Source organism: Hermetia illucens, chromosome 4 (genome assembly GCF_905115235.1).
Source record: "Hermetia illucens chromosome 4, iHerIll2.2.curated.20191125, whole genome shotgun sequence".
In the NCBI taxonomy this organism is placed as follows: domain Eukaryota; kingdom Metazoa; phylum Arthropoda; class Insecta; order Diptera; family Stratiomyidae; genus Hermetia; species Hermetia illucens.
In genome coordinates, this window is record NC_051852.1 from 116029427 (window position 1) to 116052420 (window position 22994).

Below are 22994 nucleotides of genomic sequence, written 5' to 3' on the forward strand. Positions count from 1 at the left end.
TGTGGCATATCAGGTGTGCTATTACCTTTTTGTAGTGAGCTCTGCAGTAGCGTCATGAGTGCAACTGATCTGTGTGCAGATAGAGCAGTCGAGATTTAAGTCAAATTTATGCCAAGAATATGATTGGAATAATCCTAGACTTTCTAAGATGAGTCCAGTTCTAGGCCACTTCTACAGACTGCAAAGTGGATTTCTCAATTTATTTGTTATAGAAACATTCTTTCCAACGTTATGGAATAATTTCCAGTAAATATCCACCATTCGGCCTGCTCAGAAGTCCTCAGAGGAGTACTTCTAATTGCTCGCAACTTCTTTTTTCCTTACAGCAAAGGATTTTTTAGTCTTTGTGTAAAACAAAACCTTATTGAAATGGGTTCACTATCTGTCATATGCGCTGTTAACGGAAACTGTTCCTCCTATTAAAATAAAATTTCACGGGAATTTCGGAACTGTAAACTCATGCATTCCGCGAATAACATAATTTTAAATGGTATTTTATGGGGTGGGGGTGGCCGTACACACTCGTACAAGGTCTCAAGGAGCTTGTAATTCTGGCATTAATTGGAAAGTAGGCTTGGAAATACCAAGGCAGGGAGCTAACTATATAAACTATGCCGTAATAACAATTCTGACAGTAGAGGTAATCAGATGAAGATGAAATCCGTCGTGGATTTTCCAATCCCGCATCCCGATTGGCGGGTTGTTTCGCTTCACGAGTGCGGTTGAGCTGTTTATTTTTTCATTTTAATTTGGTCGAAAAAACACCTCTCTCTGTTATTTCTGATAATATCCCCAAGGTTAGTCTTTGGATATTCCTTTATCCTGTGATGTGAAGCAACCTGGAATGGTCAGAATAATTTATTTTTTCGTTGTGTAAGATAATCACACATAGAGGCTAACGCTATTGAGTACTGCAAGTATTACATAACGTTGATCGGTGAAATGAAAACTTTTCAGTATTCTGACGGCCTGGTCTGATTATGCTTCAGGTTAAAGTTGCGTAATTAGGCAAGTCCTCACACGACCTCCGCGTGGTGGCCGCTGGAAACCGTCTTCGGGCGGGCCAAGAGTGTGTAGGGCCGGGCTGGGAGTAGGCCCATCCAACTGACGAGGATCTGCTTGTCTGCTGGTCATGTGTTAGGGGCAAGTAGATCTGGCGGGGGGATGGACTGAAGTAACAGCCCGGGGATCGTCCTCCCTGCATCGGAGAAGGTGCTAATAGGACCCCAAGCCAAGGTGGAACAGCATACGCCGAGGGCTGCGTGGCCAATGGGGAGCTTGGTCTTTAGTATGCGAACTCTGAATAACTTGGGCACCTTCAGTTTCAAATAAGACCCTTACCCTGGTGGCCGGGCCAGCCAGGGTGGACATTCTTCCCGGACTACTCGTGGGACCAAGACATGGACTCAATTAATAATAAAAAAACCAAAATGACGATAGAAGAGGAGGCGATGATGCCAGGCGCATCATCGGAGGACGAGCTGCTGGCCTCCAGCCAGGAGACAGTGGTCGTCGAGAGCAGTACACTCGGTGCCAGCCGTAGCACCGTTATGCTGAAACCAACCGCAGGGACCTCCCGGAGCGAGGCGTCAGACGGACTAGTGGATTCTAGCCTGGAATCCACTGCCGTCAGGCTGGGTGTAGCGAGTACCAGACATAGTACTCCTGACCCGAAGCCCTCAGCGTCGGGGGATCCCTCGAAAACGAAAACCGACAAGAATCGCCGGAAACCGGCTAAGAAGCGAAGGTCCACGGGTGTCCTGCTCAAGAGTCAGTACCAGAAGGCCATGCATATTCTCGGCAAGATTGCCAAGAATAAGGAGGCCGGTACTGTCGACGAGCGGGATGAAAAAGACCTCGCTAAATACCAGGCGATTGTTGATGAATACAACAGCAAACGCCGGGCTGACGAACAGAAGGCGAAGCCCATCGCTCTAAAACGTAACCGATCTCAAGACGAGGTCGAACAAGATAAAAAGCGGAGTAGAGTGGGCAAGAGCGCAGACGCCAAGCAACATACGAAGGAAATTGTTCAGCAACCGTCAGCCGGTGGGCCACGTACTGCGAAGACCTTCAGCGATGTGGCCAGGAGTCACTTATGGGTGGCGCTGGCGGATGGCAATTCTGCTAGCGGCAAACTAACGCTGGAGGTGTGGACCAGTGTTGAGGCTAGGCTGTCGGGCATGGTCTATGAACATCTCGTGGAAATCGGAGGCAAACACCCGGGACTCACTCCCCACTTTGATTCATCTCATGTGGTCCGTGGGTTCCACGTAATAGCTTGCATGGACCAGTTCTCTAAGGACTTTCTCGGCTCGTGCGTCGCTAAGATCAGCGACGCTTGGGAGGGCGTTAAGCTCAAGACTATCCCTTACGACGAGATTCCCAGGAGACCGGTCGCTCGCATTTGGTTGCCGAAGATCCGCATGGAGAAGGACAAGCTGGTCCATTTCCTGCGCCTTCACAACCACGGGATTCCCATGGACGACTGGGTTGTTATAAAGGAGGAGGAACCTCAGATAAACAGCCAGCCCGTACTACTCCGCATAAACGAGGAGTGCCTGGAGGCACTGAAAAAGGCCGATTACAAAGTGTGGTTCGGAGTCAGGTACGCCAAAGTAAAAGTGTTCCGCTCCGCAAAACCGGACGACGACCTTGACCCAATCGACGCCGCCAACGAGCTGTTGGAGGAGATGACGATCGACGGTCCGACGGGGGCTGTCGAACCCCCCACGAAAGCAGATCATGCTGAGGGTAACGCAGATAAATCTGCAGCACTCGAAGTGTGCCTCGGCTAATCTGCTCGTCTTCCTCTTAGAGGAAGACATCGACATCGCATTAATACAGGAGCCCTGGGTCGGAAGCGACCGAACCATCAAAGGGCTCCAAAACAAATATTTTAATCTATTCCACAGCACAGGAGACGCTGATCAGGCTAAACCTAGAGCATGTATTCTTGCGAGAAAGAGTCTGCACGCTTTTCTGTGCCCGGACCTGAGTTCCAGTGACCTAGTTGTGGTCAAGCTGGAGCAGGTGGGGGCAGAGAACGTGTATATTTCCTCGGCGTACATGGCTCACGACCGATCAGCTCCGCCACAAGAACTACAACATCTGATGAGCACCATAACACCAAAGAAAGCCAACCTGCTGATAGGCTGCGACGCAAATGCAAGGCATACGCTTTGGGGCAGCTCTGAAATCAACGAAAGGGGTGAGTCATTCTTTGATTTTATTATTACTTCAAATTTATCGGTGTGTAACAGGGGCAGTACACCAACCTTTCATTTCCCCTGCTCGGAGAACTGTGACGGTTGGGAAGAGGTCCTTGACATCACCCTAATAACCGACAACGGGATTCTTAGGGTGGAGGACTGGAGAGTGTCTGACCAGAGATCCTTCTCTGACCACAGTTGGATACTCTTCAGTCTAGATCTCGCCGTAGAGGTCACCAAGCCCTTTAGAGACCCCAGGAGGATCGACTGGAGAAAGTTTGGTCAGGTAATTAAGAACAAACTCTCCGGTGCGCAAATTGGTAGGATTGGCACGACAGACGAACTGGAGTCAAAGGTCGGGGCTCTGGAGAAGGCTTTTGATACCGCCTTCAAAGTCTCGTGCCCTGCTAAGTACAGCAAAAAGACCCTGCCACCGTGGTGGAACGAAGATCTCTCTAGTCTCAGGAAGTTGACCAGAGAAATCTTCAACATCTGCTACAGGCAAAAATACTGGCAGCCATACAAGGACTGCCTAAAGAAGTACAAGTCGGCCATCAGGACCGCCAAGAGGCGGTCTTGGCTAGACTATTGTCAGAACATTGAAAGCACTAGTGAATCCGCGAGGCTCAATAAGATTCTGTCCAAGGAACATAAGAGTCCATCCTTCCTTAAAAAGTCGGAAGGCTCCTGGACGGAATCTTCTAGTGAAACCTTGGAGCTGCTGGTGCAAACGCACTTTCCCTCCAGCGAGGAGGACTGTGAGTCAGAACCTCGCTTGGAGGGTTTGCGGCAACCCCAGCTGTGCGAGACTATCAAATCGGTAATTACCGGGGATAGGATCGGCTGGGCTATAAACAGCTTCTCCGCATACAAATCTCCGGGCCAAGATGGCATAATGCCAGTCATGCTACAGAAGCAGCAGGAAAGGGTTGTGCCGTGGCTTGTTGAGATTTACCGGAGCTGCATCACTTTAGGATACGTACCGCAGTCCTGGAGGCGCGCACGGGTGGTTTTCATACCGAAAGCGGGCAGGCGCGGTCATGAGTCCGCGAAGGACTTTCGACCAATCAGCCTGACCTCTTTCGTGCTGAAGACCCTAGAACGCGTCCTGGACATTCACTTAAGGACGATTATGGAGAGAACGCCTTTCTCCAAGTCCCAGCATGCCTACCTCAAAGGAAAATCCACAGAAACCGCCCTCCACGAGGTAATTGGCACGGTTGAGCGGTCGCTGCAGTACAAGCAGTATACCCTTGCTGCCTTCTTGGATATAGAAGGAGCCTTCAACAACGTCAGTACCAACGCCATCAAGGAAGCCTTGACCGGTATTGGATTGGAGGGGTATCTCACGCATTGGATTATATCCATGCTGAGTACCAGGATAATCCAATCCGATCTGGGAGGCAACCACTTGACCAGAGCTGTGAACAGAGGCACGCCCCAGGGTGGTGCTATCTCACCGGTGCTCTGGTTAATAGTAATGGACAAAATTTTACGTACATTAGACAGCAGCGGGGTGAAGGTGGTGGCGTATGCCGACGACTTGGTGATACTAGTATCTGGGATGTTTCTGTCCATTATGAGCGACATTATGGAAGGAGCGTTGCGAAAGGTGTGCCTGTGGGCCGCAAGATGCGGACTCAGCATAAACCCAACCAAAACGCAACTGATGCTATTCACCACCAAGACAAGGATACCTGAATTCCATCTACCACGGCTGAATGAACAAAGATTGGTTCTTTCCTCTAATGTGAAGTATTTGGGTGTAATCCTGGATCCTAAGCTAAATTGGAGGTTGAACATAGAACTGAGGGTTAAGAAGGCCTGTATAGCCTTCTATGCCTGTAAGAGAACCTTTGCCAGGAAATGGGGTCTCCAGCCGAGGATGGTTCTCTGGATGTACACCGCTGTAGTGCGTCCGATCCTGACGTACGGATCTATTGTATGGTGGCAGGCTTTGAAGAAGAAATACAATAGAACGAAGCTTAATAGGATTCAAAGAACCGCGTGTGCAGGTGCTACGGGGGCTCTGCAGTCTTGCCCGGCAGATGCTCTCAATGTACTCCTGCATCTCCTCCCCCTTGACCTCCACATCAAATATGTTGCAGCGTGCAGTGCCGTAAGACTGCGTGAGTCCGGATGCTGGGCAGCGAAGTCCTATGGCCACAGCAACATTCTAGATGAAATACCTCGAGAAATCTGGGCATCCCCCACGGACTATGTCACACGCAAGCTGAACTTCACGAGAAACTTTGCTGTGGACCTTCCAACCAGGGCAAAGTGGAAAACCGGCGGCGTGTTGCAAGACTATGACACGGTATTCTTTACGGACGGATCAAAGATGGCCTATGGAGTCGGCGCGGGGGTTTTCTCGAATACACACGGTGTATCCAAGTCGTATGGTCTTCCAGGTTTCACCAGTGTATTCCAGGCGGAAGTACTGGCGATATTGGAAGTCTGTCGATGACTGGAGCGTGATTCGAGTCCCAAGCGTAACATAGCCATTCTGACCGACAGCCAAGCGGCCATCAAGGCCTTGTACTCAACGACGACATCTTCCCGGTTGGTGGGGCAGTGCAGAGACACGCTCAACCATCTGGGCGGCACGCTCAAGATCACTCTCCTCTGGGTTCCCGGGCATAGGAACATAGAAGGGAATGAGCGGGCTGACGGATTGGCCAGGCAAGGCTCTGCTCTTGGCAGTCCCTCGGGGAACACAGTCGGTGTTCCGCTGGCGGCTGTCGGGGGCCGAGTCTACTCGCACTACCTAGCAGCCGCGGGCCTGAGATGGCGAAGGCTTACAAACTGTGCCAAATCAAGGAGAATTTGGCCCGCTTATAACATAGCCCGATCACGAGAGCTCCTGTGCCAGACGCGTGCAAATGCATTCAAGATTACGGCGGTCTGCACGGGGCACTGGCCCATAGGGGACCATGCCGCTAGGCTCGGCTTACCCTACAACTCGCATTGCCGAAGCTGCGGAGAAGGAAGGGAAACCCTCATGCACTTTCTCTGCGATTGCCCGGCTCTAGCTCGAGTCAGGCTGCGGACACTGGGTAAACCATTCTTTGGGGACCTTAGTGAGATTTCTAGCTGCAGGGTCGGAGAGCTGCTTTCCTTCGTGAATGCTACGGGCTGGCTCTGAGGATCCGAGCCAGCTGGACTCCGCTTCCCTGTTCCTATAACAACAGTCACGGTCTTGGGAGTTTGTGGCATCAAAACGGCGCACCAAAGCGCTAATTGGGCTCCTCGGAGCGGCCACTGATACCTACCTACCTACCTGACTTTCAAGTTGCTGTATATACGGGAGCGTGTTTTTATAAATACATTACCTCTGACCCTCTGATTTTCACAGGCCTTTCACTGCATGCTCGAATGCAACCTTGTTTTCTTCCGGAAAACTATTTGCAGACAGCCTTTAAATTTCACTTTTACTGCAGATGACCTTCAAAATGTACTTTTGTTTTTGAATTCTGTAGTAAGTATGGCAACACAGGATCAACAACCAATTTCCAAAACAAACGCTAAGTCCATGATGTCTCTCCTGAAAAGCAGTTGAATTCCTCTTTACGGTCTTACTAAAATATAAATCATATTTAGTCAACGGTGGCACATGTGGAAATATTTTTACTTCTTGGGTTTGAACTAAGAAAACGAACATAATGTGTATTGCCTAGAGGACTAGACGAAGCTTTATGTTCTCCCTAACGAAAGGGGGTTGAAAGGAAAGGATTCCTTCATCCTCGACCGTATGATTTTCACCCCTGTCCCGGATTTTCTCCCAACGGCGTTGATCTTGCTGATTGTAAGTTACTTATTATACCTATTACTTTACAGGTATTAAGCTTTCCTCCATGTCTAGGATTAGATATGTATATCTATTAGAATACCAAGGTTGTAATGAGCATAACATCTGGGAGTGGCCAAATTGATTCGGATTGACTACCATCAACGATATCTAACTTCGCTGCAAAGGGATCTTGAAATTCGTCAGCATTGTTTTTCCCTATGCAACTCACATTTTATTATTACACATCATTATTTTCTTTAGCTTCCATGTTTTACATGTTCAATTTTTTTTATTTCATTTCAGGTTAGTAATATTGAATATTGCATACCGATTATTCTTCGTCATGTGAAATAGGCAGGTAATTAGCGATAAAGTAGCATATAACAAGTTGGAAACCGGAAGCTCCACGCTTCAGGTAAGAAAGATTTTAAAGATTTCTTATGTAAGAATATTCCAGTGCACGACGACGGTTCTATTTACACATAGTTCATAGTATATTTACTTTAAACAATCCACTTTAATATGATTCTGACATAATGCCTTAGGCTGCAGCGAAAAAAGACAATTTTTAACCATTATAACCTTATTAATAATGTTAACAAGATCTCCACCAAACTTCGCAGAATAATGCTCTATGTCAATACTAAATTTCATAATTCTCGGGTCTCCAGTGAACTCAAAAAGGTATATTTGCAGTTTTGAGTATGTCGAAGCCATCTGAAAAATTTTGAAACCATGCATTCATCAGTTTTATCGAATTTATTTTACATTCCTGGAGAGTTTGTTTAGATTCACGAAGTCCCTAGTTTTCCACAAAATCTTAATCTTATCTTAAAAGTGGGTCCTACCAAATTGAACACCGCAGCATTGAGTATGCAGCACTTAGATGTGCTTCTTTATCGCTTGAGCAATGTTGTTCAAGAGTTATATAGCATTTATGAGCCACTAGCAATAGTTGACAATTTAAAATCCCTCGATACTTTTGTTCATTCCTTTGTGGAGCATAGGACCCTTTCTTATTATTACTTGTTTTCCATTTCATTTTCAATGCAACTCTCTGTCAGTTTTATTATCATTGCACATTTAACGCTTGGAAAATTTACAGCGGGAAAAAGAGTGAACACCTTGACATATCTACAATCTTACTGTCAATTTTTTGCTATGAATTCTTTGCGTGGTAAGTGGGTATTGATAAGGGAGTTAACTTTATTTTCTACTACAAGATATAACGTTTGTACAACGAATCAAATCCACACGAGGATCAAAGCGTCTATGATAAAAGATAATAATCGTTGGCGCAACAATCCATATTGGATCAGAGCCTTGAAGTGTGTTAGAGCACTTCATTCAAGACCGTAACGGTACACTACAGTACACTGTAGGAGGCAATGTGGTCAGCATTGCGCTCACCCGAGATTATTACCCTGATTTGATTCAGGTACTCATTCACAGCTGAGTCGACTGTTATCCGACGTCAAATCACGATACAAATCCCACTGCCACCAGTGAGATTTGAACCGCGACCTTCCGTATAATAATGATCTAATTAAATTGCAAGCTTTTTCAAAGCACTCTACAAGCGTGCTACTCAGAATTTCCAATCGGGCTTCTAACTTTCAAAGGTGTCCTTAGTCGCTTAAGCTTAAAGAAGTGCGCTTGTTTGCCAAAGAATTCATTGAACCTTGCCCTATTGATTTTTCCTAGATTCCGTCTTTGTATTACAGTTACAGAGATAATCAAATGATATTTTATGTAACCGCCTTCTGACACATTACACATTACATCTTTGAAGTATAAACCATTAGGTCAATTAGTTCATTTCTTCTTGATCCCAAAAACGAATATTCTAAGTTCGCAGCCATGAGACCAGCTGAAGTGACGAAATCAAAGGGTTTCTCTCGTCTATCTTGAATGCTCGTATCGCAACCTATCACATTAACATTAATCTCCCTAGTAGAGGTAGAAAAGAAGGCTTCGGCAATGAGAATTTAACTAGTAACTTTCGCCATTCCCACCAAATTATTGCACCTTGGTATGCGGATTTTTCTGTAATTGTGGCTTCTTTTAATGAAGCGTCGATCAATGAGTGAAATTTCCTTTTAGTTAGCTGCAGAAGCAACACTGATGCGGTTCCTTTCACCACAATGGATGTTTTTCATGCCAAATGACAAGACAAATGTGACCGTGAGTCCATCAATGATTTTAGACTAATCATGCCCCTAGAGTGTGCTCTAGAAGGATTTTTATGGATCGCCTCTCCCCAACTGCAGTTTAGGGGGGCCTTCCCGTACATGCAAAGGGGTGATACTAATTATTTTCCACCGAATATAGTCACATAGGGTATCAAATGAAAGGTCTACTTTCCGAAACTGGTATTCGTTTTGACGTAAATCACAAAATGCGCGTTCAATTTCGCCCGAATTTACTTGATATTGGAGAGAATATTAAAGTGCCATTTATGAAAAATCTACTCCTCACCAGCTTTTTTTTTAAGGTTTTGTGTGAAACAAAACATTAGAATCGATTCAATGTTTGTCTGTCTCACCCGATATACTCGGAAACGGCTGAACTAATTGTCACGAAATTTGGAAAGAACGTGCGGTTTATGAATCCCTTTACAAACAATGTGTCATCATCTTGTACTTGGTTTAAGGTGAGCTTCCGAATGTAAGCAAAAGGGGAGTGTAACATTTTTTTTTCACCGAATGTAGTCCGCAACATAATTTTTGAGTTGGTGACAGATACTCCATATAGTTACTTACGCGAACAATTAATAAAGCGGCAGGCAGCAACCAGGAGGAGAAAACAAGGCAGCTTATGGAAAACACTTCCACGGAGAGCATTTCCTAGTTCCTCCGCCGCCTGCAATGTACTGACAGTACCAAAGTTCCTGAGCCGCTAATGCATAGTCTATGGGTAGGACGCCTACCATTTACTCTTCAACCGATTATGATGACGGTTGATGACCAGCCATTACAAACCTCAGCCGTAGTAGCTGACAATTTCTACGCCGCACTTTTTTCGACACAATGCCTCGCGGAAGCCATCTCAGCTATACAAATACCATCGCCTTCAGGAGCAGGAACACGCTTAACACAGCTAGTTCAGCAATTGTGGAGTTGCGAGCAGAGATACAAGCGATTAAACAGCAGATTGAATTCGTGAATTCATCCACACGAAAATCTTAATGTTCTCAGTCCAGGTCACGTACACAGCGCAGCTCCAAAAATCTTCGTCCCCAGGGTATATGTTGGTACCACTAGAGGTTGAACGAGATCATGTAATTGGACTTCGGTGAATGCGAATGGCCCCCTTCCATCCCCTTCACGACGCCTGTCTATGTCCAACCGAAATACGAAAACGCAGCAATGACCAGAGCTTCTATTAATAACATCGATCGAGAGAGACATTTCGAAAACCTGTCAAACTCCCGTTCAACAACCTGCAGTGCCAAACTTAACGAAATCTAATAGACGAGTTAAATTCGCTGATTGTTACCGGGTTGGACTTCAGTAATTTCATACCCCACCAGCAGCTTAACAATAACAACACCGCAGACCCTCAACTGGCGTCATGGCACGGCCAACTGAATTGTTGTAATTTTCTTGCTCTCAATCACTGGCAGGGGAGTGCTGTGTCGGTGCTAACTACTTCCAGACTGGCATTGAACTAATTAATTAATAGTTAATTACCTTCTTCTTCTATCAAATTGATCTTGCCCCTAAAAGTTAACTAATTGCTATTGTGTTAAGTAGAGCAGTCGACTCGGTAGAAGAGACAATCTCCTCATAACTCTCACTTTGTGAACAACACAATAAGAAGCAGGATCGGTATTGGATTTATATAAACATATCAGATACATAAATACGGCTTTCATTCAACTTCTGCTAGTAAGGGGGTCATCCCGTGTGAAGGCCGTTTTTTGGCTTTTTTAGAAATTTTTTGTGAAGAACTGGAGAAAGATACAAATTCACCATAGATTTTTTGATATCTTGAGCGTGCAGAGTAATTTTTCCAGTCCAATCACATAGTTCGTTATTGAAATACGGGGCAATTTATACACCCATCCCGATGAAAAGGTGTTTTCTGCTGCCACGCTAGAGGGTGCTGCGATCATCTTAAAGAAAAAAGTAAACGGCATTTTAACGTGCAGACCTAACTACAACCCGCAAGCTAGGATTATCAAAAAATATTAAACACTAAATTTTTGGTGCCGTGTTAAACTTTTTTTTGAATTTTTTACGGTTTTTTCAATGAATAAAAAAAACTACTGAATGAATCGCAATTATCCTAGTTTGCGGACCGTTCTGAATAAGTCGTGAAAATTTCAAAGAATTTCGTTGAACTGATTTTGCGCCATGGTGGCAGCCGATTTTCAATATGCCGTTTCGAGAAAAACTCATTTAAAAAGTAGAATGCGGTTTTTATCCATAAAATCTTAACTGACCATTAATCTGCTATACCTAGTCCATCAAGCTTAGGTTTCTTCAAGAAGCACATGTACAGCCTTGGCTTCAATTCTTCTCTGCTTAGCGAAGTCATTCGGACCGATAAATACGCGCTTTATTACGGCGATCGACATAAATCTTGCATGTGGCTTATCACGTGTTTAACACTATAATTTCCGAACGACTCCGAATATCAAAAAATCACTGTGTCCATATATTCTACACTATATCTAGATACACATGATGCCAAAAAAGAAAATTCGATTCCGCGGATCCGACACACGAGATGACTCCCTTAAACTCACCTAGCAATACCCAAAAATTGAACTTATATGAACGGCACAGTTGGAGTTTGGAAATACATATATCAAGGAATATTTTGAATTTTTAGGTTTGTACGAATGGCTTCCAGCATTCCTACTTTTCTTGATCTAAACTGATCTTTTTTAAAAAGTTTCTGTGTTCCATTTGTAAATAACGAGAATCATCGCGGAAAAAGTTTTTTAATTGCGATGATTATTGTGTGAATTTAATCCTTAAAATTCCTTGGACGAAGTTCGCTCCAAAATGTTTTTATTGATGCAAAAGCTACCACTACTACTCCACCACCATTTGGACATCTTAGTTTCCTTTCAGCAGTACTTGGGATTACATTTTGATGAAACTTGGCGTAAACCTTGTCTATTACATCTAAAGGTACCCACGATCCGTCGACTTTCCTGCCTTCGGTTCAGGCACCCCAGATGGTTCGGTGAAGATATTGAAATACATCAAGAGTAAAGTTGACTTACTTTTACTACTCTTGTTTGTCAACCTTACAGAGGACAGTAATCTTGACTGCATGATACCTTCTTTTAAATTGACTTATCCTACGAATTAGACTTGATCGTCAATCCTTTCTGGCCCCAAGGTGCACTTATCAAGCCGTACAGACGCACCACGGAGCAGCCGGCCTGCCATGCTTATGCAACTGATTCGTTCTATACTATTAAATTATTTAATCAAAATGTTAAGGCTTTAAAACACAGGCTGGTAGCTTCTAATTTGGTTGCATTAGCTCAACACTATCATATTACCTATAATGTAGAAAACGGGTTTGATGATCAAATATTTAGCTACGAGTCAGCTAGAGAGTGCTGTATTTTCCACTGTGGAAACGGTTTGCATTCCGTAAGTCCACTGGCGGTGGGGTCCTGATTAAGCAATCAAGCTGAACTCATCTTTTTTTCTTCTAGCTTATGATTCTATTGCCCTTGGATGTCTCCCCAATGAGCTCTGTATCGTTTATTGTTACTTGTCTGACCATCCCCTGTGTTTGCCTCGTACCAATCTGTAAAACACAATTGGTAGAATGCTATAGAGAATTAATTGAGCATCTGGAGAAGCTGGTGAGGTCACCAGGACCATATTTCTTTAAAAACCGAAACTGTGGAGGGCTAAATACAAGCTCGGCATACTATCAAAAAGTAAAAATAACATACCATTTCAAAAACTACGTAAAATTCATGCGTAACAACATAGTTTAAGGATCTGGTCTGGTGGTGAGCCCTTAGGTAGCATTTGTCAACCACCTCCTACCTCTTTACTTTATACATACTTCAATTACACAAATGGGGAATGAATTGTTTTTTTTACGGGTAGAGAATATTTTTAACATGGAATGATCGCCTTATGTGACATGGTCTCAAATTGAAACACAATAAAACTAAATTTTTGACGACCGATCCTAATGAAACAGGCATAATCATTGTCAGCGGCATTGTCCAGAACTCAGCGATTTAAATATCTAGGGTCAATGCTATCAACCAAATGGAGAACTGTGTTGTGAAATTACGTTCTACAACTGGTATTCTTTGTGGTCGACATATCGACGAATGTCACCAATCCGCAATGGCGGACAGAGCGGGCAGTCGCTCTCTATGGTTTTGAATGTTGGCCGACTATAAAAGACAATGAACGGCGCCTTGCAGTAATGGAGACGAACATGTTGCGTTGGCCGAGTAGCTTGACACATTTTGATCACATCCGAAATGAAGATATCCGCGTCTTCGCGCTAACGAGGTTTCACTGCCAAGATTTGCCTGAACATCACGACCGGCGGAAAGAACGATGGCTTGATACGCGGGATGGGGATTTAAAAGTCTCGCGATTGCATCCAAATCAGACTTTTGGTATAACCAAATGGCAAAACCTATCACGACTAGCCGATGCTGCTTGTGAACGGGGCAAAGGCTGAAGAAAAAGAATAGTTATCGTTATCGTTCCGGTAGCTTAAGTATTGAGGAAGAGAGTAAGTAGCTCTCTAAATACAGAGGCCAGCATCCGTATTCGTACACCGTGAGTATTGAGGGAAAAAATTAAGTAGTCATGAAAAAATAAAGAATTTTAAACATTATTTTTACATTGCGTAAATTTTATTTAAATACAATATCTAAATCCAATTAAATTTACAAAATAATATTCAAATTCAATTACTCAACAATAAAATAAAATCCAAAAATTAAGTATTCAGTTAAACTGTCGTATAACTAAACGACGCATTCGTATTCGTACGTTATGAATTTCGAGAAAAAACAACGAGAAAATTAAGCATTTAGTATTTAGTCGGGTAGCCTTTGTTTTTAATAACATGTTTTAATCGATTTGGCATCGATCTCACCAATTTTTCTGTAAATAGAGGGGATATTGCACTCCATTCTTTTCCGATTGCATCTTTCAAGTCTGCCGCGTTTTTTATATTATATTTTTTTAATCCTCTTTTAATTTCCGACCACAAATGTTCTATCGGATTAATGTCCGGTGATTGGGGGGGTGTCTGTAATACTTTAGGGCAATTATAAAGTAACCATAAACGCGAATTGAGAGCCGTGTGTTTCGGATCGTTATCTTGATAAAAAATAAAGTTATCTTGTATTCGTAATTTTTCCGCGCTTGGGTTTAAATTACATTTTAAGATATTCACATATTTGGCAGCATCCATTATTCCATCAATGAAATGCAAATTGCCCGTTCCTGCTGCAGAAAAACACCCCCACACCATAACAGATCCTCCGCCATGCTTTACGGTGGGTATTAGGTTCTTCGGATGCAAGCTTGAATTCTTCTCTCGCCAAATTTTTCCAATTCCGTTCGAGGTGATGATATTAAATTTACTTTCGTCTGTAAATATTACCTGTTTCCAGAAGTCGTAATCCTTGTGAATATATCTTTTCGCGAAATCTAACCGTTTAATTCTATTTACTTTATTGATATACGGTTTCTTTCTTGGTACAGAGTTAAAGAGACCATACCTTTTAAGTGTCCTTCGGACGGTATCAACAGAAACTATTTTATTAAAATGTTGGTGGAGTCTTGCGGTTATCGTTGTAGCACATTCCTTAGGATTTTTTTTTATTTGCCTTAAAATAAAACGTTCGTCTCGCGGTGTCAACTTTTTTCGTCCTAAATTTCTCGGCTTATTTCCCAGCATATTCTCCGACTTGTACTTTTGAATTATATACTGAATCGTTGATTTAGCTCGACCAACGATATTACTTATCTCGCTTAACGATTTTCCCTGATTATGTAGGGATACAACGATTTCACGGGTCTCTATTGAAGTTTCCTTGCCTTTTCTGCCCATCCTGCACTTTTTATCACTTCGAACACTTGTTTCGAACTACAATGACGTTTTTGAGTGCTAGAAAAATTCTAGAACAGAAATCATTTCTAAAAATATACCCAAAAATTCAACAGCTGAAATATAACGGGACATTTTTTGCTCGTACGAATACGAATGCGTCGTCGAGTATCGATCATGATTTTTGTTAATTGCTGTTCTTTCGTCAAGTACAGTTTGTGGTGAATTTAGGAAAAAAAAAATTCACAGCATAAGTGATCTTCTGTATATAACTAAGACATAAATGAATTTAGGTGTGCATTTTCAGTTATAACTGTCGCGAAGAACAATTTTTATTTTATAGTGTCTCAAAAGAAATATTTCATACGAATACGATTGCTGCCGACTGTACGTATTTACTAACTATTAAAATATGTTGGAGTTGGAGAAAGCTACCTAGTTTTATTTTTATTATTAAGAAGAAGAATATTTTCAACATCTTTTCAAACAGATGCTAAGATGCATTTTGACTATTTTGCCTCACTATTTTTGTATACTTCGTCCGTTTTCATTGCGCATTACAAATGATATCTTGGAAGTTTCGCGTCTCCAACAGTTACAACAGAAAAACACTTGTCCAACCTTAAGTGTAGCAAAGGTTTTTCAGATTGTAGTCTCAAAGTAAGAGTAGACGATAAATGGTTGATTTTTCATTCATCCAGTGTTTATTTGAAGAGCTGTCAGAATATATGATGAATCGTCGGCCGAAGAAATTGGCATTTAATCGGTTTGATCCAAGAGCATGCACGAGAAACGCTTTTTCGCATTCAACCATTCAATCTAGCAACATTCGCATTCAACTTTCAATGCGGCTCTTCAATACGATCAACCCAAACACAGCTTGAAAGCTCCCCAGCTGCTCATTCACTTGCCACTCGATGTGTCCACCGGTGGGCTCTCCTCCATTTGCCATTTGCGCAGCACAACAATTGGTCGCTTCCGCCGACCGCGCTCCATCGCCGGAGTAGCTTTTTCATCCATTTTACATTCAAGTATGATAGATGGAAATGAATGCGAATTGCGACAATAAAAGGTGACCTTGAAGCTTGTGTGCGATTCTCTACCGCCGCCTGGGAGCGAACATGTTGCGGATGGGTGGCGGCGGTTGGGTGGTGGAAGCACGGCAGGAAAGGAAGCGTGTCGCTGTGTGATGCTCGCCGCCAAGAAGAAAATTAAAACCAAAACAGAAAAGAAATAATGGAAGCAAACGAGTAAAACGGAGTGGACTGTGGTCGGGTTTCTGGATGAGGGGCATGGGAGCTGTGGTGCGGGGCCGTTGGGTGGCAGAGCTTTTCTCGCTTGTTGTGCCGAGTAGAACGTTTGGGAGGAAGGTAAAAAAATAACCGAGAAGAAACGTGACCTTTAACACAAATACATTCACGTTCAAATTCCATGCGGCGATTTATTGCTTGATGTCGGTGTTTTGTTGATTCCTGGGTTGTAGAGTTGCCGTCCATTGTGAGGAAGTGCACTTTAGAATGAGTAGACTCGGTTAACAAATTTTGTGCGCAACTTGTTAAATATTGTGGATATGATCCAAGTTCTTATTGGCTGATCAGGAAGAGAGAGTATTTGGGTAAAGATTGGATTTTCAATCCCAGGGAGGACATGGAGTAAAGAGGGAAGCACCCGGTACGTTATCGTTGTGGCCATCTCCTCACGAGGATATAAACTCGCAGGGGCCCCTGTCAAAATTGATGACCTCGTAAAGTGTCCTATCCTCGCAGGTGGAAGGGGGAAGTGGCGGTGAATGCAGGAGAAAGCCTAAGGTCCCTTCTTATATTCTTTAAACGAGTGGACCCCTCGTTCCTTTTGAAAAGTTACAGTGTCTCAAAACGGAGCCACTATCCAAGGGGGTGTGAGGGTTCGGGAGGAGAAGTGCCAAATTTTCTCTCTCCAAGCATGTTGAAAAGTTGCGGCGGTGAACTCCCTCCCTTAAAAAGCAATGTAACCCCAAAAGAGGGTTTTTTAAAGAAAGTATTTTTATATTACCATTGTAAAGTTTAATTCTTCAACCGCGATAAAGACTGGAAGGAAAGGGGAGCCCCTTCTACAACCCCGATGAAAACTTGTGGCTGTCAATTCCCCTCCCCTTTCAAAAGTTATAGCGCTCAAACTGGTCATAATATTGAAAATTGAATTTCGGATTCTACCCCTAGTAGGAGGGGGGAAGCAAAGCAAGAGAAAGGAGGAAGAAAGTATCACCGCTCCAACTCCATTGATGAATTACGAGAGAGGTAATGGAAGCTTCTTCAAAAGTTATGTCTCCTGGAAGAGAGGGTGTACAGAAGAAAGTAGATGGTGATCTCTCTTTAAACCTTGCTTAAATCTTTGTCATGAAGTCGTGTTGATTCATGAAACGTGCATATATTTTCTCAATGTCTATATCCATTGCCTGGACAAGCTTCAGTTGGTGTGATAATTTTTGTTATATCAGTTGTGCCTTTTGGGAGTAACTTCTCCTTGCCTTTACAGAATAATGTGCGCAAATCGCAAGATTGGTTCAACGTCTGTCTGACTGTCACATACACTTTTTTCAGTAACCCCTATACCAATTGAAACGAGGTGAGGAGATGGGGACTGTGAACGCCCACACATGCAGTGAATTCCATCCATATACGTTGAGTTTAAGGGGGTCCTCATACACGCAATTCTCGGAAACTACTTAACCGAAAAATCTAAAAAAAAAATATGAAGCTGCTTCTACATGGTGTCCAAGCCTAAAAAAAACTCTCCATATCGATATTTACTATTAATTAAATAATAGTATATTACTATGGGAAATTGATTAGAAATGGGATAGTTCTGCGATAAAATATCCTTAGATAAGAAATAAGCAAAAGCTTTCGCATCTGAAGCGCCGAGTTTCCGGTTTCCGACGGGGCAACTAATGGTGCCGACCGGCTTCGGACTTTGTGTATGGAATTTTCTGTACAAAAGGCGATCGGATGGACTGTTTACTCTTAACAGACAGGCCTGCTGGAACGTGTATGGCTGCCTTAAAGCCCGCCAATCACGTACAGTTCAGCCTGTCAGTTACGCTAGAAAAGCCCGCAATGCACCCGCCCAATAATTGAACTGAAGGCACCATCCACGTACCGGCAAGCGGTAACATTATCAGTTCAACTCTGGACGTGGAAGGACTGAGATATTTTTGTGTGTGAGCATTTATTAAAAATGTTCATTAGTGACAAAAATGCCCATAAAATCCTCGCCCCCTGAACAACATAAAATCCTTGCTCACAGCCTACAATCAACATCTGGCCGGTCGGCAGACACTTGCATCCCATCCAGATCATGGCTGTCGGTCAAATGCGCACTATCCACATGTAACTTGCAGGAATAATTGTAAGTGGATGGCGGACTTAATACAGATCCTAACTTATGATCTAGCTGGTTAGGATTTGCACTATCAGTTGGTCTATCTTCTGTCAATATGTGGATTTCATTGCTTTGAGTGTTGCAGGAAAGCCCACGGCTCATTGACGAACATGATGATAGCCATAGTTTCCACTTATTCCTTACAAAATGAACCTTGGTTGCCCCATTGCAGTTATTTCACTCACATTGCAGCTACTCCACATTATTACGCATGTAGAGTAGTGGTCTTCTTCGACTTCGTAGTGATCCACCACGAATTTTTCACACAACACAAACTTATTCAATAAAATTTTCATTAGCTGCAATAACCTCCTCGATCTGGGTTCAGGAACGATTGCATACCCGAATCCAATGCTCCCTATTCATATTGACCATAACGGTACTAATCGCAGTCAGTTCAGAGAAGAAATGGTGTTATAAGAATGCTTACTGGTCTCACGCTCAACTATGACCTATACCTCGTAATCCAGGGAATTAAGGTCTGTGGTGGTAGCTGGCCATAAGGTGGGTGTTATGTGGTCATGTCCTCCAATCTTATGTCGCCATCGCTTTATGTGATGAAGCTGAGTCTTGCTGAAGGATTTATGGGTTGTCATCGCGTACACTATCAATCCAAGGTTTCACTACTGTCTCTAGAATCGATATATGCAGCAGAATTTAGTCGAAGTCCTTGAGTAAAGATGTGTGGTGTCGTGACATGTCCTTTGTTACTCGCAACACCCAAAACCATAACACTGGCTGGAAACTTCGTGTGCATGACAATAGGAACTTCTGTAGGAATGTAACATAGCCATCTGTCATTTCTGCGATTGGTCTGTTGGAATTGGTCAAAATCTTTTTCGTCACAAAAGAAAACCATAACATCTTAGGCGCTTCAGGATGTGTAATGTTGTTAAGAAGGCGTTTTGATCGGATAGCTCGTTGTTCTCGTGTTTGCTCTGACATAAACTGTCTTCTGCGCTTAACGTATGATATATACCGGAGATCTTCGTGGATAATTTGACGGATTAGACAGTTAGAAACATTAAGCTCCCTGACAAGGGCTTCATTGATTTTAAAGGTTCCTCGTCAATAATCGCTTGCACTTGTTGAATAAATTCTGCATATGGGATAGTTTCAGAACGTTCCCCGTGTTTTTTGCAACAGATTCTGCATGGCCACCTGACGCTTCCAAGTCACGGCAAACCTTATGAACGAATGAACGGGTGCACTTAAGAAAATTGAAGATTTCTAAATCGGTGTCATTTGCACATATAGCGACGATAACTGCATGTCTATTCATTTCTTGAGTTACTTCCTGGCAAGGCCTGTTAGTCAAGTAAACCAGCACGGTTTCATGCTTTTCTATCTCGACTGTTAGATTATGTTTATCAGGTACGGCTTCTGTGCCATTGCCTCTTACTGCTATGTAATAAGGTTAGAATGAAGTAACCTTGCAAGAATCACTTAAAAAAATTTTTCCTTAAGAGCACATATTTGTGGCAACATAAGGCATAAAATAGACAGTATTTTTGTCTATTTTGTGCCTTATGTCGCCGCAAATATGTGCTCTTAAAAAATTTTTATTTTTGCTGCAATTCAGAATAACAGAAACCTAAAATTATGTCTTTATGTGAGTCAGGTAATTGTATCATCGGTTATCAACGAAACCACAGATTTCTGCGCGTACAAGGCTTTCAAATAATGAGTCCTGAAGCTTTTCAGGAAAACTCATGGGTCGCTCAAGAAAAGAAGGTAAATGCTTTCCACCTCCTGCTACGCTTGCTATTATGTTTTTATTCGGTCGTATTCTATGCACTGAATAGATAAAAAGGTCCAAATTCAATAAATATTTTTTTATTTAAACTGTTGATTTTTGGTGAAGGTAATCGCCCCTACTATCGACACATTTCTGCCTTCTCAATGGTAACTTATTTATTCAGTCAGGTACTAGCACTGAAGAAGGAGGCACGTGGTCTCCGAAACGATCGTATACAGGAAAAAATAAAAATGTTTACAGGATAGGGTTTACCAAGTTTTGGAAGAAGTAGTAATGGGAGGGTCCAAGGTTGGACGGGTATCGTGGGTGACGCGTTGTGATCGAGCTTTCCCGTGCTAGTGGTTAGAATTCGATCGATTCGTTACGACTCATTCGATAGATTGGGATTGCCAGCAACAAATTAAACCAACGACTTACTGCGGGCTGAGAGATAGCTTCAATGCCAAAAACACCTTTTATATATTCGTTTTGAGAATGATGGTGTCCTAAGTCCGCATCAAATTAATGCTGGATCTACGTGTTCTACGAATTATATAAAGGAGCACTCAACATCTGCGAGCCGCTACGGTTACGCTGCTCCCAGGACAGAGGTGAGGCAGCGTCTGACGATTTGCCTCTGCCCTAGTAAGAAACCGTAAAGCCGTCATCGCTTGATTTTTTGACCTTTTATATTCCGAGCTGTGTTGGATGCTGTGATTTTATGGTGGAACTAGTTATTTTTATAACACCCAAATTTCAAACTTTTTGATTCTTACACTAAATATAAAAATATCCATATTTTTGAATGTCAAAAAAGATTTCTGAAGGAGGAGATACCTACCTTTCGAATAAAATATCAATTTCATATTCTAGGGTTCTCTTATCTGTGCTAATTTACAAGCTATTGCCAGATCTCTCACTTCATGCCTTCTAATATTACATTGAAATCGGCAGGACTTTCATTATCCCAGCTAAATCACCCTTTATAATAGTATATAATAGGTATATAGCAACGTTGATGAGGCCGGTGATTTTGGGTAGTGTGAAATGCTTATGGTGAAAAAGAAATCAACGCTTTGCTGCTCCTCGAAGAATGAATAACCGCAGTTCCACATTGCCATTAAGCAGGCCGGAGATGTTCTGTTTCCGATTTGACTGCGCCGCAACCGCTTCGCGCTCTTTGTCACTAGATTGTTCCTTTGGTTGGCTTGATGCAAGTAATTTATTCTACGATAATGCAATGAGTATTATCCTTGCATGTAATTTGACATGTGTAGATTCGTTAGGTTAACGAAGTCGACTGACCGTTTCCTTCAAATTTTGCATATAGTATTGACATTTTAGGAAAGGTAAGAAAGAAACAGGAGGAACGCTTTCACTTAATTGATCATAATGAATTGTCCGAGTGCTCTCTGCATTCTTGATGCAGGATGATAATGCGCACAAGGCGGACGCGAAACAAGCTGACATGTAGCTGCAAGTAATAGTAACAATAATAATAAAGCCGTGTCTTCAGCTTTCGTCAGCTGTTAGATATCCTCCCAGACGTGTTCTCCTGCTGCACATGACTACTGCATATTGTACCAGGATGTGTGTCAATGTTTCACTACCTTCCTTACAGAATGTACTGCTCTCCACGTTCTCCAACTTTCCTATTTCAGCCTTCTAAGGCACTCCTTGGTATCTAATCAAGGACAACTTCCGAGTACTTCGGTTCATATGTGCGCATAAGCAGCTGTAACTGTGTTGAGTGGCATTTCTGCTCCCCTGCTGGTTAGTTGTCAATACGATCCGCAACTCAGGGTATCCAGACCTTCTGTTCAAGCATAGGTAGTTATCAAGCGTTTTCATACCAGCTTGGACTTGAGTACCCTGATTGCCTACATTGGCTACCGGTTAGAATTGCAAAAATATTTTTCTTATAGTTGCTTTGGAGGTTGAAGTAACTGCACCTGTCTATGACATATTTTTACTTGAAATGTGCTTATCTGCTCACCCATTGGTTCGATTTGTTTTGGTGCAAAAACTCCTGCTTTCGTAGCTGCAAGGGTGACATGGGTATACGAAGTTATGATTTGCTGGTTTAACCAGAATTTCTTTCCCACACACTGTTGCTCACCTCTATCTTAAATTTCTTGTTCAAATTAAATTTTGTTAAAAATAGGAACTAACGTCCAGGGCAGAAGCAACTCATCAGACGCTACCTCACCTCTGCCCTGGGTTCAGCGTGACTGTAAGTGGCAACAGATGGAAAACCCTCCTTTATATATTCGCAAAAACACGTTGCTTGGGTGCCATGCCCCAAACGAGGGATCCGGGGACCAAAACAGGTGAGAGTAAGTTGCTCCCTATTTGGTCCGTTCAAACATCAAGGGGATGTGGACTTAGGATCTCTCACTATCTTATACAACAAATTTTGTTGTTATGTTGCCTTTTGGTAACAAGAGTTCCATTGCTTCTGGTTACAAGTAGTACAAGTTTGGAGTGCAAGAGCTTATAAAAATCCTTTCATTTAAATCGGGTTTTAGATGAGCAGGGAGTAATGTGAATGAATTCTCCCTCTTTATACCTGGAATTGGGTTGTTCAGATTTGCCTTGGCTAATTAGTGAACTCCACACTTTACCGAAGATGATCGCATGTAGGTTCCTAAGACTTCATATTGGCTACTTCTCTACAATTTAACCGATATCGTGCTTAGTTAGCAAAACGTTTTGCAAGAAAAGCGACTTACCTGCGTCCAACCATTTTGTACAGTTGAATTTCACA

The 22994-nt window shown here is 42.8% G+C and overlaps 1 protein-coding gene across 1 annotated transcript in view; it reads left to right on the forward strand.

The window, feature by feature from the left end:
* LOC119653831 (protein ultraspiracle) overlaps positions 1–22994 on the forward strand; it is a 214683-nt gene that overhangs the window by 97573 nt on the left and 94116 nt on the right. The gene's annotated exons all lie outside the window — the stretch shown is intronic.